The sequence below is a fragment of the Pseudophryne corroboree genome, unplaced genomic scaffold (genome assembly GCF_028390025.1).
Source record: "Pseudophryne corroboree isolate aPseCor3 unplaced genomic scaffold, aPseCor3.hap2 scaffold_359, whole genome shotgun sequence".
NCBI classification, from domain to species: Eukaryota; Metazoa; Chordata; class Amphibia; order Anura; family Myobatrachidae; genus Pseudophryne; species Pseudophryne corroboree.
Window position 1 is genome coordinate 523,692 of NW_026970014.1, and position 18,104 is coordinate 541,795.

Sequence of the window (18,104 nt, forward strand, 5' to 3'; positions counted from 1 at the left end):
GTGCTGTTCATGTATGTGGGAGTGGCAGGTGCTGCATGTGTATATATGTGTGAGTGGCAGGTGCTGCGTGTGTATACGAGTGTGTGTGAGGTGCTGCGAGTGTATGTGTGTGTTAGGTGCTCTGAGTGTATATGATTGCTGTGCGTGTGTGCGTTAAATGCCACATGTATATATGTGTGTCAGGTGCTGCGTGTGTGTGTGTGTGTCAGGTGCTGCATGTTTGTATGTGTGTGTGTGTGTCAGGTGCTGCATGTCTGTATGTGTGTGTGTGTGTGTGTCAGGCGCTGCATGTCTGTATGTGTGTGTGTGTGTGTGTGTCAGGTGCTGCATGTCTGTGTGTGTGGGTGTGTCAGGTGATGCATGTGTGTGTGTGTGGGTGTGTGTGTGTGTGTGTGTGTGTGTCAGGCGCTGCATGTCTGTGTGTGTGTGTGGGTGTGTGTGTCTGTCAGGTGCTGCATGTGTGTGTCAGGTGCTGCATGTCTGCGTGTGTGTCAGGCGCTGTATGTCTGCGTGTGTGTGTCAGGCGCTGCATATCTGTGTCAGGTGCTGTGTGTGTGTGTGTCTGTCAGGTGCTGCGTGTCTGTCAGGTGCTGCGTGTCTGCGTGTCTGTCAGGCGCTGCGTGCCTGCGTGTGTGTCAGGCGCTGCGTGTCTGCGTGTGTGTCAGGCGCTGCGTGTCTGCGTGTGTGTCAGGCGCTGCGTGTCTGTCAGGCGCTGCGTGTCTGTCAGGCGCTGCGTGTCTGTCAGGCGCTGCGTGTCTGTCAGGCGCTGCGTGTCTGCGTGTCTGTCAGGCGCTGCGTGTCTGCGTGTCTGTCAGGCGCTGCGTGTCTGTCAGGCGCTGCGTGTCTGTCAGGCGCTGCGTGTCTGTCAGGCGCTGCGTGTCTGCGTGTCTGTCAGGCGCTGCGTGTCTGCGTGTGTCAGGCGCTGCGTGTCTGCGTGTGTGTCAGGCGCTGCGTGTGTGTGTCAGGTGCTGCGTGTGTGTGTGTCAGGTGCTGCGTGTCTGCGTGTGTGTCAGGTGCTGCGTGTGAGTATGTCAGGTGCTGCGTGTGAGTGCGTGTGTCAGGTGCATGTGAGTGTCAGGTGCGTGTGTGTGTCAGGTGCGTGTGTGTGTCAGACGCTGTGTGTGCGTGTGTCAGGCGCTGCATGTGCCAGGCGCTGCGTGTGCGTGTTTGTCAGGCGCTGCCTGTGCGTCAGGCGCTGCGTGTCTGTGTGTGTCAGGCGCTGCGTGTCTGTGTGTGTCAGGCGCTGCGTGTCTGTGTGTGTCAGGCGCTGCGTGTCTGTGTGTGTCAGGCGCTGCGTGTCTGTGTGTGTCAGGCGCTGCGTGTGCGTGTGTGTCAGGCGCTGCCTGTGCGTGTGTGTCAAGCGCTGCCTGTGCGTGTGTGTCAGGCGCCGCGTGTGCGTCAGGCGCCGCTTGTGCGTCAGGCGCCGCGTGTGCGTCAGGCGCCGCGTGTGAGTGTGTGCGTGTGTGTCAGGTCCGTGTGAGTGTCAGGTGCTGCATCTGTGTGTGCGTGTGTCAGGTGCTGCGTGTGTGTCAGGTGCTGCGTGTGAGTGTGTGCGCGTGTGTCAGGTCCGTGTGAGTGTCAGGTGCTGTGTGTGTGTGTGTGTGTGTGTGTCAGGTGCTGTGTGTGTGCGTGTGTGTCAGGTGCTGTGTGTGTGTGTGTGTGCGTGTGTGTCAGGCGCTGCATATGCGTATGCGTGTGTCAGGCGTTGCGTGTCTGCGTGTCTGTCAGGCGCTGCATGTCTGCGTGTCTGTCAGGCGCTGCGTGTCTGTCAGGCGCTGCGTGTCTGTCAGGCGCTGCGTGTCTGCGTGTCTGTCAGGCGCTGCGTGTCTGCGTGTGTCAGGCGCTGCGTGTCTGCGTGTGTCAGGCGCTGCGTGTCTGCGTGTGTGTCAGGCGCTGCGTGTGTGTGTCAGGTGCTGCGTGTGTGTGTGTCAGGTGCTGCGTGTCTGCGTGTGTGTCAGGTGCTGCGTGTGAGTATGTCAGGTGCTGCGTGTGAGTGCGTGTGTCAGGTGCATGTGAGTGTCAGGTGCGTGTGTGTGTCAGGTGCGTGTGTGTGTGTCAGACGCTGCGTGTGCGTGTGTCAGGCGCTGCGTGTGCCAGGCGCTGCGTGTGCGTGTTTGTCAGGCGCTGCCTGTGCGTCAGGCGCTGCGTTTCTGTGTGTGTCAGGCGCTGCGTGTCTGTGTGTGTCAGGCGCTGCGTGTCTGTGTGTGTCAGGCGCTGCGTGTCTGTGTGTGTCAGGCGCTGCGTGTGCGTGTGTGTCAGGCGCTGCCTGTGCGTGTGTGTCAAGCGCTGCCTGTGCGTGTGTGTCAGGCGCCGCGTGTGCGTCAGGCGCCGCGTGTGCGTCAGGCGCCGCGTGTGCGTCAGGCGCCGCGTGTGAGTGTGTGCGTGTGTGTCAGGTCCGTGTGAGTGTCAGGTGCTGCATCTGTGTGTGCGTGTGTCAGGTGCTGCGTGTGTGTCAGGTGCTGCGTGTGAGTGTGTGCGCGTGTGTCAGGTCCATGTGAGTGTCAGGTGCTGTGTGTGTGTGTGTGTGTGTGTCAGGTGCTGTGTGTGTGCGTGTGTGTCAGGTGCTGTGTGTGTGTGTGTGTGCGTGTGTGTCAGGCGCTGCATATGCGTATGCGTGTGTCAGGCGTTGCATGTCTGTGTGTGTCAGGCGCTGCGTGTCTGGGGGGGGGTGGCCGGACACACAGCAGAGAGGGGGGGGGGTGGCTGGACACACAGCAGAGAGGGGAGGGTGACCGGACACACGGCAGGGAGGGGAGGGGGTAGGGGGTGGCCGAACACAGCGGGAAGAGGGGGGAGTTGCCGAACACACAGCAGGGGAGGGGAGGGGATGGTGGCCAGACAAACAGCAGGGGGGGAGGGTAGGCCGGACACACAGCAGGTGAGGGGGGGGGTGGCTGGACACACAGCAGGGGAGGGTGGCCGGACAAACAGCAGGGGGGGGGGGTAGGCCGGACACACAGCAGGTGAGGGGGGGGCTGGACACACAGCAGGTGAGGGGGGGGGCTGGACACACAGCAGGTGAGGGGGGGGGCTGGACACACAGCAGGTGAGGGGGGGGGGCTGGACACACAGCAGGTGAGGGGGGGGGCTGGACACACAGCAGGTGAGGGGGGGGGGCTGGACACACAGCAGGTGAGGGGGGGGGCTGGACACACAGCAGGTGAGGGGGGGGGCTGGACACACAGCAGGTGAGGGGGGGGGGCTGGACACACAGCAGGTGAGGGGGGGGGGCTGGACACACAGCAGGTGAGGGGGGGGGGGCTGGACACACAGCAGGTGAGGGGGGGGGCTGGACACACAGCAGGTGAGGGGGGGGCTGGACACACAGCAGGGGGGGGGGGGTAGGCTGGACACGCAGCAGGGGAGGGGGGGGGTAGGCTGGACACGCAGCAGGGGAGTGGGGGGGTAGGCTGGACACGCAGCAGGGGAGGGGGGGGGGGTAGGCTAAACACGCAGCAGGGGAGGGGGTAGGCTGGACACGCAGCAGGGGAGGGGGTAGGCCGGACACACAGCAGGGGAGGGGAGGGTGGCCGGACACACAGCAGGGGAGGGGAGGGTGGCCGGACACACAGCAGGGGAGGGGAGGGTGGCCGGACAAACAGCAGGGAGGGGGGTGGGGGTAGGCCGGACACACAGCAGAGGAGGAGGGGGGGGCTGGACACACAGCAGGTGAGGGGGGGGGGGGCTGGACACACAGCAGGTGAGGGGGGGGGGTAGGCCGGACACACAGCAGGTGAGGGGGGGGGGGTAGGCCGGACACACAGCAGGTGAGGGGGGGGGGGTAGGCCGGACACACAGCAGGTGAGGGGGGGGGGTTGGCCGGACACACAGCAGGTGAGGGGGGGGGTGGACGGACACACAGCAGGGAGGGGGGGGGTAGGCCGGACACACAGCAGGTGAGGGGGGGGTGGCTGGACACACAGCAGGTGAGGGGGGGGGTAGGCCGGACACACAGCAGGTGAGGGGGGGGGGGTAGGCCGGACACACAGCAGGTGAGGGGGGGGTGGCTGGACACACAGCAGGGAGGGAAGGGCGTAGGGGGGTGGCCTTATTATAATAACCGTGTGGGGGAGGAGTCTGCGGCGGTGGGTGAATGAGATGTGGGGGCAGGCTGCTAAAGTTGCAGGGGGGGAGGGAGCCGGAGGGATCTGAACATGAGCCGCACGTCCCGCTGCCGGTAACTACCGCAGAGTATGTATCTATGCTCCGATGCTACTGCTACTGTTGCCAGTCCCCCCCCCCTCCCCAGGATGGAATACATGGTGGGGGCAGGCTGCTAAGGGTGCAGGGGAGGAGGGGAAGGGAGCCGGATGGATCTGAATGTGAGCCGCACGTAAGGGACCATACTGATCCTCCCCACCTCAGCCCGCTGGTGCTGCCGCTGCTGCCTGACTTCTTCCGTGCAGCACAGCTGTCTTCTCCGGCTGCCGCTCCCGCACTCGCTTCAGGTGTGGGGGTACCACACCGCTCAGTAGGCAAGCGCTGTCAGTCAGGAGTCAGCGCTGCACCGGATGTCTCTTCTGGATGTCCTCTGACTTTCTCCTGCGGCGCAGCTCCAGCTATTCCTCCCGCTGCGGCTCCCACTTCGGGTAAGGGGACCATATTGCTCAGTAGTGAGCACTTTCGGTAAGCCTGCGGCTGCTATGCCGCTACCCCTCTCCTCCACAGTCCTAATGGGTCGCTGCAGTCTGTAAGGGACCGCAGGTGCACACACCCAGGAACCGCTGGCTCTCTTCCCGCCGCCAGCAGCTACTTTTATAACCTCAGCCTGCACGAGACCCCTTCCCTCACTCACTCTCGCTCTCCTGGCGGCCACTGCGCAGCCGCAACAAATTGAAAAGCCCTATCTCTATAATGGGGCATATTTCTCTTAATTAAAAAAACCCTATAACTTTCTGAAAAACCACAACCCCAAAAGGCACTACACTGGGGCATACTCTATCTAGTAAAACAAACCCCAAGTCTTAATTCGTCCTCTATCCGGAGTTATGCCTTCCCAAAAAATATCTAATTCACTCTATAGGAAAACGGTGTCAAAAAGCCACAAAGGAAGTCACAGAAAAAAACTGACAGTTGGAACTTTAGGTTACTCCCAATTCCTCATTTTTTATTATTTTGCCCTGAAATTTGGCATGCAGCACCGGGTGACGATTCTACATGCCCATGCCAAATTTCAGCTCAGTATGTCCAATCAGTTTTGAGGTGTAGCCCCTCAAACACCATGCCCCCATCTCAGAAGAACCCTATGGGAGAATTCCGTTTGTTCGATTCAGCCTTAATATAAGGGCACGACCGTGCCCTTATAATATATCACAAACATATATGATTCATACATATATCACACACACATACATGATACATACATGAGAAAGACCTGGGATGGTGATGAGGCCCGGGCCCCCTGCTGATGTTGCATTGAGGAAGGCAGTGTTCCAGGGCGGATGCCAGTCAGGGAGAGCGCCGCGCAGCCCGGGAAAAATACTGCTGAGGAGCTACATCTGGAAGAGCCCCAGGGAGGGAGAGTGTCACATGCCCCATCCTGCGCGGCACACTCTGCAGGCCTGCACATGGGAAGGGAGGTCTCTGGCCACACATACTCACCCTGCTGCTGAAGCCCCGCTGCTGTCCTCATCAGCGCTCTCCAGCGGGGAGCGGGGCCAGGATGAACCTCAACCTGTGAGAACTATCTTCATGATCAAGAGATCTCATATGCAAGATAAGTATGTGTTGGGAAAGGGCTGGGGAGGGCGGCTGCTCGGGCACACCCTCGTCAAGTTAAGGAGATTTAACTGAGGAAGCACAAGGGAACTCTCGTCTGGGGACAACAACTGCAGGGAGACCACATCTTTTCAGATGAACATGGGAGGGCGGAAGGCTGCCTAATACTGAAGCACCCTCAGACATTAAACCATATGCAACAACTATTGCAAGCATTCCTGGGGGAAGGTCTGCAGCAGACGGATTTGCATTCGGTGATGTCATCCAAGCAGTGGGCCAAAGTTGGCTGGAACCCTCATCTGTATATGAAAAGAGAAAAGTGGCATGCGGGGCATGGCGGTCTTTTGCGGCGCTTGGATAACCCCAAGTTTGCATTAAACACCCCCACCCTCCTTCGGTGTGGGGCTCATGTTGGCCATGCCCAAGCCCCTGAAGCATTCAAGCTGATTTCTTGCAGCAGCTGGGCACTGTAACAGCTTCAGAGCTGCTCTACAAGACAAGTAAAAGGGTGTGGGCCCTGCAGCACCACCGGTAGTTTGCATACACACATATATAGGACAGCATCTCTTATATGCCCCAGGGTCATTAAAATAGTATCCTTGTCTAGGCTATCCATCCCCTCAGATAAGGCATTTGTCCATGCCGCTACAGCACTACACACCCAGGTCGACGCAATTGCCGGTCTGAGTAAGGTACCTGAATGTGTATAAATGGACTTCAGGGTAATCTCCTGTTTGCGGTCAGCACACTCTTTGAGGGTAGCCGTATCCTGGGACGGGAGGGCTACCTTCTTGGATAAGCGTGTTAATGCTTTGTCCACCCTAGGGGAGGATTCCCATCGTAACCTATCCGTTGATGGGAAAGGATACGCCATAAGAATCCTTTTGGAAATCTGCAGTCTTTTATCTGGAGATTTCCAAGCTTTTTCACATAACTCGTTCAGCTCGCGTGAGGGGGGAAAGGTTACCTCAGGCTTCTTTCCCTTGTACATATGTACCCTCTTGTCAGCGACAGGGGGTTACTCTGTGATGTGCAAAACATCTTTTATTGCCATAATCATAAATCGAATGGATTTTGCCAATTTTGGCTGTAACTTTGCATCATCGTAATCGACACTGGAGTCAGAATCCGTGTCGGTATCTGTGTCAACAAACTGGGATAGTGGGCGCTTATGAGACCCTGACAGTCCCTGCAACATAGGATCAGGCATGGGTTGAGACCCTGACTGTCCCAAAGCTTCTGCCTTGTCTAATCTTTTGTGCAATGAGTTTACACTAGCATTTAAAACATTCCACATATCCATCCAATCAGCTGTCGGCGGAGACACCACATTCATTTGCTCCCGCTCCTCTCTAATATAGCCTTCTTCCTCAGACATGTCGACACACGTGTACCGACACACCACACACACAGGGAATGCTTTTTCTGAAGACAGTTTCCCCACAAGGCCCTTTGGAGAGACAGAGAGGGAGTATGCCAGCACACACCCCAGCGCTATATAACCCAGGAATAAAACAGTAACTTAATGTTTGCCCAGTAGTGCTGCTGTATGTAATTTGCGAATTATGTGCCCCCCCCCCCTCTTTTCAACCCTCTTGTCTAACGTGGTATAAGCAGGGTAGAGTCCGGGGAGCTTCCTCTCAGCGGTGCTGTGGAGAAAAAATGGCGCTGGTGAGTGCTGAGGGAGAAGCCCCGCCCCCTCGGAGGCGGGCTTCTGTCCCGCTTAAACTGTAAAATTGGTGGGGGCTCATACATATATACAGTGCCCAGCTGTATATATGTTATATTTTTGCGAAAAAGGTTTATATTGCTGCCCAGGGCGCCCCCCCTGCGCCCTGCACCCTTACAGTGACCGGAGTATGTGAGGTGTATGGGAGCAAAGGCACACAGCTGCAGTGCTGTGCGTTACCTCAGTGAAGATCATGAAGTCTTCTGCCGCCTCTTAAGTCTTCTTTTCTTCTCATACTCACCCGGCTTCTATCTTCCGGCTCTGCGAGGGGGACGGAGGCGCGGCTCTGGGACGGACGGCGAGGGTGAGATCCTGCGTACCAATCCCTCTGGAGCTAATGGTGTCCAGTAGCCTAAGAAGCAGGACCTTGCAACTCAGAGAGTAGGGCTGCTTCTCTCCCCTCAGTCCCTCGATGAGGGAGTCTGTTGCCAGCAGTGCTCCCTGAAAATTAAAAACCTAACAAAATACTTTCTGTCAGAAAGCTCAGGAGAGCTCCTGAAAAGCACCCAGTCTCCACTGGGCACAGTATCAAACTGAGGTCTGGAGGAGGGGCATAGAGGGAGGAGCCAGTGCACACCCAGAACTAAAGTCTTTCTTAAAGTGCCCATGTCTCCTGCGGAGCCCGTCTATCCCCATGGTCCTTACGGAGTCCCCAGCATCCTCTAGGACTTTAGAGAAAATAGGATTTTAATACCTACTGGTAAATCCTTTTCTCTTAGTCCGTAGAGGATGCTGGGCACCCATCCCAGTGCGTACTGTGTCTGCAGTTATGAAATGGCCCTTAACTCCAGAACATTTATGTGGAGACAACTTTCCTGACTTGACCATCTTCCTTGGATGTTTTCCCCCTGTGTGACTGCTCCCCAGCCTCGGAGGGTTGCATCCGTGGTCCCTAGGATCCCGTCCTGGATCCCAAACCATCGCCCCTCTAGGTGGTGAGAACTGTGCAGCCACCAATGGAGTGAGATTCTGGTCTTGGAAGACAGGATTATCCTCCGGTGCATGTGTAGGTGGGATCCGGACCACTTGTCCAACAGGTCCCACTGGAACACTCTGGCATGGAGCCTGCCAAACTGAATGGCCTCGTAGGCCGCAACCATCTTCCCCAGCAACCGAATGCATTGATGGATTAGCACTCTTGCTGGTTTCAGAATTTGTTTGACCAGACTCTGGATCTCCAGAGCCATTCCACTAGAAGAAAACCTCTTCTGTGTCCAGTATCACTCCCAAAAACAACAACCGCGTCATTAGGACCAACTGCGATTTTGGCAAGTTTAGGAGCCAACCATGTTGTTAAAGAACTGTCAGGGAGAGTAGATGTTTTGCACCAACTGGTACCTGGATCTCGCCTTTATCAGGAGATCATCCAAGTACGGGATAATTGTGACTCCTTGCTTGCGAAGGAGAACCATCATTTCCGCCATCACCCTGGTGAAAATCCTCGGAGCCGTGGACAGACCAAACGGCAACGTCTGAAATTGGTAATGACAATCCTGAATTGCAAACCTCAGGTAGCTTGATGCAGTGGCTAAATGGGAACATGTAAGTAGGCATCCTTTATGTCTACCAAAACCATGAAATCTCCTTTATCCCCCGGACTGGAGATCACTACCCTGAGAGATTCCATCTTGAAATTGAATTTCTTTAGGTAGAAATTAAGGGATTTCAGATTTAAGATTGGTCTGACTGAGCCGTCCGGCTTCGGGACCACGAAGAGGCTTGAATAAAAACCTTCTCCCTGCTGACTAAGGCTGATTTGAACAATCGGTGAGGGGGAACTTCTTGAAACCCCAGTTTGTACCCTTGGGACACTATTTGTAAAACCCACAAGTCCAGGTCCGAATGAATCCAGAACTGACTGAAGAGTTTTAGACGTGCCCCCCAGTGGCGGAACTAGCGAGCAATGGGCCCATGTGCGACAAAATGGCTTGGGCCCCCCCCCATCCCATCCCATCCAAGTCCACCCCCTCACCCCTGGAGAGGATCTGGTGAGGGGGGCCTGCTCAGGGAAGTGGATACCTAGCAACAGTGCCGTAACTAGACATTTTAGCAGTGTGTGCAAGAAACGGCATTGGAGCCCCACCCCTGCATGCAAAACAGGGGCAGTGCGCGCCGTAGGCGCGCGCAAAAAAACATAGTGGCGTGGCTTCGTGGTTAAGGGGTGTGGCCACAAAATAATACCAATTCATAAAACGGTGCACAGTAGTCTCCATTATTCAAATTATGCCGCACAGTAGCACCACTACACCAGGTAGAGACCCTTTTACACCTTACGGCGGACAGATTCCTCTTTTTACACATTACAGCAGACAGTGTCCTCTTTTTACACATTACAGCAGACAGCGTCCCCTTTTTACACATTACGGCAGACAGCATCCCCCTTTTTTACACAACGGCAGACAACGTGCCCTTGTTACACATAGCGGCAGACAGCGTACATTTTTTTCACATAACGGCAGATAGCCTGCCCTTGTTACACATTACGGCAGACATCGTACACTTTTTACACATTACAGCAGACAGCTTGCCCTTGTTACACATTACAGCAGACAGCTTGCCCTTGTTACACATTATGGCAGACAGCGTGCCCTTGTTACACATAGCGGCAGACAGCGTACACTTTTTACACATAACGGCAGACAGCCTGCCCTTGTTAAACATAGCGGCAGACAGCGTACACTTTTTTCACATAACAGCAGTCAGCCTGCCCTTGTTACACATAATGGCAGACATCGTACACTTTTTACACATTACAGCAGACAGCTTGCCCTTGTTACACATTACAGCAGACAGCTTGCCCTTGTTACACATTATGGCAGACAGCGTGCCCTTGTTACACATTACGGCAGACAGCATCCCCCTTGTTACACATTACGGCAGGCAGATTCCCCCTTGTTACACATTGCGGCAAGCAGATTCCCCCTTTTTACACATTGCGGCAAGCAGCTTCCCCCTTTTTACACATTGCGGCAGGCAGATTCCCCCTTTTTACACATTGCGGCAGGCAGTCCCCCTTTTTACACATAGCTGCAGGCAGATTCCCCCTTTTTACACATAGCGGCAGGCAGATTCCCCCTTTTTACACATTGCGGCAGGCAGTCCCCCTTTTTACACATAGCTGCAGGCAGATTCCCCCTTTTAACACATAGCTGCAGGCAGATTCCCCCCTTTTACACATAGCTGCAGGCAGATTCCCCCTTTTTACACATAGCGGCAGGCAGATTCCCCCTTTTTACACATAGCGGCAGGCAGATTCCCCCTTTTTACACATAGCGGCAGGCAGATTCCCCCTTTTTACACATAGCGGCAGGCAGTCCCAACAAAGAAAGAAGGAAAGAAAGAAAGAAAGAAAGAAAGAAAGAAAGAAAGAAAGAAAGAAAGAAAGAAAGAAGAATTATACTTACCCTCTCCGCTGGCTCAGGCTCCTCGTGCAGCTTGACGATTCCCGGGCAGTAGAGAAGGAGGAGGAGGGAGGTGGAGGAGGGAGCCGCAGCAGCGCTGTGTTATTGGTGGAGGCGCTGCTGCTGCTGCCCCTCTGCTTCACTATAGGCTGTTCTCGGAAGACAGCCTATAGTGAAGCAGAGGGGCAGCAGCAGCGCCTCCACCAGTAACAAAGCGCTGCTGCGGCTCCTTCCTTCACCTCCCTCCTCCTCCTCCTCCCCCCCGTGCCGCTGCTCCTCTCATCTCCAAGCGACCCTCCTCCCTCTTCGTGTGTTACAGAGGCGGCAGCGTGTCTGGTGCTGCGGCTGCTGCCCGTAGTGCCCTGGCCTGATCTGTTCGTTACGACGGGCGGGCGGGCGGCGGGAGTCGCAGGACGCAGACCCGACGGGAGCGCTGGTGTGCGGCTGCGGCATGATACAATGAGTCATTGTGACTCATTGTAATGCCGGCGGCTGTGGGCCCTTGAGTGCGGCGGGGCCCCAGTGCAATGCACTGCCTGCCCTGCCAGTAGTTCCGCCCCTGGTGCCCCCCACTGGTGTGGGCTCCTGCAAGAGAGCCCCAGCGTCATGCAGTGGATTTGGCAGAAGCAGAGGACTCTGCTCCTGCGATCTTGAAGAGGCTTCTTGGAGTCAGCATCAGCATTCCCTTGGTGAATCCACAATGCCCTCCTATCCGAGACTGCCATGAAATTGGCCCGTGAGCACTTGTGCCCGGTGTAGGATTTTTAAATATGTGTAGTTTACTGTATGCAAGGGTTTAAAACCTTTTAGGAACTGAGATCTAAGGTGTATTACATGTAGTTTAAAAAAAAACAAAAAAGGTTTATTTTATGGCAGTAGTTTCCAAACTGGGGTTCTTGCACTGGTAGCATAGTTTGGTGGTCCAGGACCAATTAAAATTATTTATACTTTATTAAATTGGCAAAACCATTCCCTCACAACATAACTGAACCTGAGGATGACATGCTATAAACACAATTTACTTAATTTTATATTTTTTTCTGAATTTCTCAATAAAAAAAACTTTGGCCTAGGGGTGCCGTGAAACAAATTTTGATACTATTTATTTATATAGTGCTCTTTCTCCAACAGGACTCAAGGCGCTTGAGATATGGCTTCTGGAACTGAACACAGGATTCTAAATGTGGCTGTACCAAGGACCTATACAGTGGCATTACAGGTTGAGTATCCCTTATCCAAAATGCTTGGGACCAGAGGAATTTTGGATATCGGATTTTTCTGTATTTTGGAATAATTGCATACCATAACGAGATATTATGGTGATGGGACCTAAATCTAAGCACAGAATGCATTTATGTTTCATATATACCATATACACACAGCCTGAAGGTCATTTTAGCCAATATTTTTTATAACTTTGTGCATTAAACAAAGTGTGTGTACATTCACAGAATTCATTTATGTGTCATATACACCTTATACACACAGTCTGAAGTTCATTTAATACAATATTTTTAATAACTTTTTGAGTATTAAACAAAGTTTGTGTACACTGAGCCATCAAAAAACAAAGGTTTCACTATCTCAGTCTCACTCAAAAAAGTCCGTATTTCGGAATATTCCGTATTTCGGAATATTTGGATATGGGATACTCAACCTGTATTACTTTTTTCTGCTACTGGTTCTTTACCTATGCAAACAAGCATCTGACTTGCCTTTCCTATTGCTTTGTTACATTGCTCACCTGAAATAGTAATACTTAGATAGCTTTCCTCTTGCCATTATAATGCCCTTAATATTATAGTTAGCCTTTGTATTTTTGAGACGTGTATGATTTTGCATTTTTTGGCATTAAATGTTGCCATGTTCTTGACCATTCCTCTAGTCCAGGGGCGGAACTGCCAGAGACAACGGAGTCAGTTGCCGCCGGGCTCCAGCCCTAAAGGGGCTTCCTCCATTGCCCTCCGGCTGTTACGTGCCCTTCCTACTAAATAGACAAAGGCGCTACCAGCAGGGTCTCGCAGTTTGTACATTCCATGCCGTAACACCCTTCTTTCCACCTTTTTCAAGACCCAGCCCAGCAGCCTCGCCGCTGCCACCACCGCTAGCTGCAGCACTGCCAGCGGTGGGGTGCCCCTGCTTCTTCTCACACCACAGATAGCTGGGCAGCACTGCAACTGCCTGCCTGATTGCTCCGCCCCCTTCCGGCTCCCAAGCACCTCTGCTGCCCAGTGATCCAGGAGCCTGCTGCTAGGAAGAAGTGGCCGAGCTTCAGCAAGCGAGTCTGGACACTGGCGGAGGAAGCCATGATAACCAGATAATGGGGAGTGGAGAGCCAGTTCCAAGGTAATACTTTATACAGCTGGTTGAGATCCTGGTCGGTGGATATGGATTCCAAGAAAACCCTGGAGGTGCTTCCTTTCAAGGGAGACACTCTCTTTGGAGAAGACCTCAATAAGATTGTAGCTGATCTGGCTACTGCTAAAACAGCTTGCCTACCTAGTATGACTCCTACCACGCAGAAGGCTAAAAGTACTTTCCCTTGGCCCTTTCATCCTCAAGGTAAAGCGTACCCAAGGTCAGGCATACCCAAAGCAAGCTCATGCTTCCAGACCTGCCAAGCCCAGACTGAAGCAAGCCTGGGCTGCCCATCAGCCTGCTTCCAAAACAGACAAGCCTGCCGCATGACGGTGCAGGCCTCCCTCTGGGGGATCCCAGGGTGGGGGGCCCGACTTCTAGGTTTGGCATAATTCTAAGCTAGAGAATTCTGTTTGGAGCTCACCTTGTACTTTGTGAAGAAATAATCAGCATTGTGGCTGAGCAGATACATGTAGTGTGTGGCTGCAAACTGCATGGATCTGCTGCGTTGTAATGCTGATACTTTTTTTTTCAAAGTACCAATAGCTTTATATAATGTTCACAATTTTTACGCAGGATCAAATAGCTCAATAGGTAGGGGGTTTGATTAGAATTCAACAGGTTATAGGTTTGAATCCTGGGTATGGTAGTTTGAGATGTGTTATTTAATAAAGTATGTTGTTCTGACTGCTGGCATCCTATCACCTGGGATATCATACTAAATAAATGGAGTTGATCAATTTTTTTTTTATTTTTTTTTAAACTAGGGACAATTTCCAGATACTTTTCTTTATAACTGAGATTGCCCCCTGGAACTTCACATCAGTTGACAACTATGCATGAGTGGGCAGTGCTTGCTCTGGATCTGCCCACCCATTTATGTGCCGTCATAAAAGAAAGCACAACTGACAGTTATCCTGGGCGTACACTACACAATTATCTGTCAGGCTATCTATCCAGTCTGGATGGATGGAATGAAAATCTGGTAATGTATAGGAGCAAATGTCAATTAACCATTTGCTCCCAAACACTAGAAAAGTGGTCAAAAATGGTCATTACACAAATTGGTTAAACCCAAAATTTAACCAATTTGTTTAGGGGACCATTTTTGTCCATTTTCTAGTGTTTGAGAGTAAATCGTTGATGGTCATTTGCTCACATAGATAACCGGATTTCTATTCCAACCAGCCAGTGTTGGAGATATGGTCTGCCAGATTACATAATGCATACCAGAGCCATAACTAGACTTTTTGGTGCCCTGTGACAGATAATTATATGCCCCCCCCCCTCCCCATTTTTGCAATATGGACAAAAGGCGCATGCCTTGTGGGGAAGGGGCATAACAAGATTGGTCTCAGAGAAAGCACATGAGATATGAAGATATATCTAGTATACTTGACACTCAATGGTTTGTGGTATTGCCGGGGTGCCCTCCTTAAATGCATATACAGTCACACATGGCGTGTTTGTGCAAATGGCATATCAGCAGTCAGCACTAACTGGTGACATGCCATTTGTACAAGTAAGCCATGTGTGACTAATATATAAACATACTTTATTAAATAACACCTCAAACTATCATACCCAGGATTCAAACCTATAACCTGTTGAATTCTAATCAAATACCCTACCCATTGAGCTACTTGATCCTGCATCTATTCTAACCTCCAAAAACAGATTCAGTTGCATTTTCCAGCGTGTTTTGTTTGCGCCTTTGCAAATGTCTTACATCGACAAACTTATTTAGTACTATTTTGCAAATAGGGTTACATTGTCGCAACATTGTGTTCCCTAATTGCTTGATTTTTTTAAATGCAACAATTGATAAAGACACCTGATAATTGCTCTGTGGAGTCTTATTTTGTGTCTACTTCTTATCTACATTTAATTCCCTACCTCTAATCAAGGCATTTTTAAATGCTGGGGGCTGCCAGGACGTGAGGCCTACCTAGACTTTAGATCTGAATTTGAATGTACTTGTGAACTAACTTAATTTCCTACTTCTAAATTCATTCCTAAATTCACTACTTACATTAATCCTGTAGTTGGGCATTTTGAGCCTTCAATTGTGGGCATTGTTTTGTGTCCAGACCAGCAGCTGGTGGTGTGCATTTGCTGGAAAGGCATCGAAGACCTCCGATATGCTGCATCTCCTGATGTGTGTCTCCCTCAAGTGGCTGTCAGCAAATGCATGCTAGACACCCCATTCCAAGCTGATTGTGACATCACGGAACATGCATCATAGAACAGGCATGCTAGAATATGGGTCTTCAACCTGCGACCCTCCAGCTGCTGTGGAACTACATATACCAGCACGCCCTGCCTCAGTTTTAGCATACCTTAATAGCAAAACTGTGGCAGGGCATGCTGGGATGTGTAGTTTCACAGCAGCTGGAGGGCCACAGGATGAAGACCCATGTGCTAGAGCCAAGCCGCAGCTACATTGAATGCTAGCAAGCTGAATGTTTAAATCATTTTTGTTCCGCAGCATTCCAATGCGGAAGATTCCATGGAACCAGAGATTATTCCATTGAGAAGGACATGCTGCCTGGATGACTGCACTGTGCAAATTAAGTTACGGAGCCAGTTGGCTTGTGGGTGGCTCTGGTGACTGGGTGGTTGGGTGGGCGGTGTGTCGGAGGTGGAGCACATGCAAATGAATGTGTATCATCCAGCTAGTGAGAGTGAAAACTCATGCAGGAGTGTGCCTGCTTGTCAGTGGGTTATGCACCTTGCCAGACGTCAAATCTACATGGAGCAGCTGGAGGGGACAAGAGCAGGTTTGCAAAATATAGATAGAAGAGCATATATGCTGGCGCATTCTCCATGATTGTGTCAGCTTATGTTTTGGTGCACTGCACTTTCCTCCACTAAGTTTTAGCTGTTTTGGTTAAACGCAAGTGTAGTTGCTTCTCGCCCTTTTGGCTGTGATCTTGTATCGTGGTTGAAGAGTCTGCTGGAGGGATTGTTTTCTTCATTGGCGAGAGACTGAAGATATTCCAGGATGGAAGGCTTGGGAACACTATCCGTTTTTAAGTTGTGGAAGAGTTGAAAGACCGGATTGGACTACATTCTATAGTAAAGGATATCTTTGTATTTATTAATCCTCCCTTTATATGTGTCTGTCTTTCAATAAAGCTTCGGGCTTGTGATTCCCTCACCCTCTTACACTCCACACCCATAGCCTTATTAACTGTTGTATTATTGTATTGTTTAAATGTATAGTGCAGTTCATGATTTATAGTGTAGGCTGGCCTGTGCTGTAGTTCTTGAACTGTACTATACCGACAGCATTTGTATTGTGTTTTATCTGTGCTGCAACACGGTACTTATGTGTGTAATGTTTATGTATGTTTTTTTGCTTCTTTATGTCAATAAAGACTGCTTTTTCAATCCAATATCTGAAAACAATCAATGTTTATCTTTGATGGCAATAGAAGTGGTATGATATTTGCTGCTTTTGAAAGGCAATATCTGATATGTCCCCTATCTGGGAACCATATATTAAATGGCTTTTCAGAAAAGGGAGATGGTAGAAGAGCTTTCAGTACTTGTAGGACCGATGCACATTTCCTATTCTAGCCTCCAAAAACAGATTCAGTTGCATTTTCCAGCGTGTTTTGGATGCGCCTTTGCAAATGTCTTACATCGACAAACTTATTTAGTACTATTTTGCAAATAGGGTTACATTGTTGCAACATTGTGTTCCCTAATTGCTTGATTTTTTAAATGCAACAATTGATAAAGACACCTGATAACTGCTCTGTGGAGTCTTATTTTGTGTCTACTTTTTATCTACATTTAATTCTCTACCTCTAATCAAGGCATTTATAAGTGCTGGGGGCTGCCAGGACGTGAGGCCTACCTAGACTTTAGATCTGAATTTGAATGTACTTGTGAACTAACTTCATTTCCTACTTCTAAATTCATTCCTAAATTCACTACTTACATGAATCCTGTAGTTGGGCATTTTGGGACTTCGATTGTGGGCATTGTTTTGTGTCCAGACCAGCAGCAGGTGGTGTGCATTTGCTGGAAAGGCATCGAAGACCTCCGATATGCTGCATCTCCTGATGTGTGTCTCCCTCAAGTGGCTGTCAGCAAATGCCTGCTAGACACCCCATTCCAAGCTGATTGTGACACCACGGTACATGCATCATAGAACAGGCATGCTAGAACATGGGTCTTCAACCTGCGACCCTCCAGCTGCTGTGGAACTACACATCCCAGCATGCCCTGCCTCAGTTTTAGCATACCTTAATAGCAAAACTGTGGCAGGGCATGCTGGGATGTGTAGTTTCACAGCAGCTGGAGGGCCACAGGATGAAGACCCATGTGCTAAAGCCAAGCCGCAGGTACATTGAATGCTAGCAAGCTGAATATTTAAATCCTTTTTATTCCGCAGCATTCCAATGTGGAAGATTCCTTGGAACCAGAGATCCTTCCATTGAGAAGGACATGCTGCCTGGATGACTACACTGTGCAAATTAAATCAAGGAGCCAGTTGGCTTGTGGGTGGCTCTGGTCACTGGGTGGTTGGGTGGGTGGTGTGTCGGAGGTGGAGCACATGCAAATGATTGTGTATCATCCAGCTAGTGAGAGAGAAAACTCATGCAGGAGTGTGCCTGCTTGTCAGTGGGTTATGCACCTTTCCAGACGTCAAATCTACATGGAGCAGCTGGAGAGGACAAGAGCAGGTTTGCAAAATATAGACAGAAGAGCTCTCCAGCCTAGTTTGCTGTCTGTTTCCACTTCTCTTTTCTTGAGCCGCTCCCTTCTATGCCCTTGCGCACTATCCTGACTTCTCCCATCTGCTTACTTTGTGCCTTCCAACGCACAATGCGAACTACAGGTAGTGCTGCAGGGCCCACACCCTTTTACTTGCCATACAGAGCAGC